General features: G+C 40.8%; 1 pseudogene; it reads left to right on the forward strand.

Annotated features, from left to right (window-relative positions):
* Window positions 1-1,198: 1,198 nt before the first annotated feature.
* Window positions 1,199-1,600, forward strand: LOC149835665 (mannose-specific lectin pseudogene; annotated as a pseudogene).

A 1,600-nucleotide genomic window follows, 5' to 3' on the forward strand; every position in this document is an offset into this window, starting at 1 on the left:
CATATGCACCAACGGTTTAGGATGAGGAAGATTTCCACATACCCTCTGTGGAAAAGTGATGCAGGAGCAGACCCAAGCGACCCAGGATCCAACAGATCATTTTGGATACATTTAGTTTAGTTTAAATTTTTGTATTTTTTGGGTTTTGGATAATTGTACTCGATCCACATTTTCAGGATAGGATTTATCTTTTTGGGAAAGTTGTCAAAATAAGAATATTGTTTCTTTGGGATTATGAAACTTAATCTATAAGGGGGAAGTCTAGGGGTTTAGTGGACAGTTGAGCTAGATCCAAAATTTGTTAATTTTCAGTTTATTTGGTTTATTTTCAGTTTTAGTTAATTTTCTTTTAATTTTTAGTTATTTTCTTGCAATTTCTGTTATATTTCATGCTTTTGTAGACAATTCATAGTTGGTTAGATTTTCCTCATAAATACATAAAAAAGGCAACCTAGGGGGATCAAATGGGACAGAGACAATTAAAGTAGGTCCAAAACCAAGCCTTTTAAGGACGAAGTCCTAGCCCAAATCTGGGTCCGAACTAGACCAGATTTAGAAGAGTTAAATGGGGATCCAAACTTTAACTGACAATATTAATTGGATCTCATAAAAAATGGTTGGAAACATGAGTTTTACATGTAAAAAGTGCAAGTGGATCAGAATAGATCCATTAAGAATAAAGAACAGACAAAAACATCAATTAAAATCTGAATGTGGGAAAAGTCTGACCATACAAATCATGTCCAATTCAAATGCACATCCAACCTTATTTCAAGTTCCATATCTGAAAATAATATGTCAGATTTAGATAGGAGGTTTGATCAAACTGATCCATTTGTACTCTTAGTAGTCTTCATCCTGCCCAAGCAGGACAGGTGGCATGTGTCATGGATGGTGTCAAATACATTTTGGACCTGACTACAAGGGACCCACTGGGCCTCTTGACTTGGTCCAAAAATCCTATGCTATTTGTGCTAGTTAGATCATTCCAAGAAGCTCTTCAATAAAAAAAAAAGTCACGACTTGAAGATTGAATGGATCAAGGATCCAGCTAGCCAACCAAGACTCATTGGCCACATAGAGAAACAACACCCCTGCTTGTTCCTATAAAACCCCAACCCCTAAGGCCACAAAACACAAGGCCATCATCTCTTCATACTTCAAAGCTTGCTCCCAGCCAACCACAACCACCATTATCATGGCTTCTCTAGCTCATTTCCTCACTGTTTCTCTCATCATCTTCGCCGCCATTTCTGCCCCGGTTTCAGGTGAGGACATGCTCTTTTCTGGCGAGAGCCTTAGCAGCAACGAGTTCCTCGAGAATGGACGCTTCCGCTTCATAATGCAGTCTGACTGCAACCTAGTGCTGTATGTTGACCGAACAAGGCCGGTTTGGGCTTCGAATACTGTTGGGCGCGGCATGTCTTGCCGGGCTAGCCTGCTCAATGATGCTAGGCTTGTTGTCGTGTCCAACTCAACTGAGCTGTGGGCTAGTGGGTCAGCCTTGGGGCCCAATAGCTACAGGCTTATCATGCAGGGTGATGGGAATGCTGTGATCTATGGTGCACCAGTCTGGGCTACCAACACTGTTCAAAACTGA

Source organism: Nuphar pumila, chromosome 6 (genome assembly GCF_984573655.1).
Source record: "Nuphar pumila chromosome 6, dmNupPumi1.hap1.1, whole genome shotgun sequence".
Taxonomy (NCBI): Eukaryota; Viridiplantae; Streptophyta; class Magnoliopsida; order Nymphaeales; family Nymphaeaceae; genus Nuphar; species Nuphar pumila.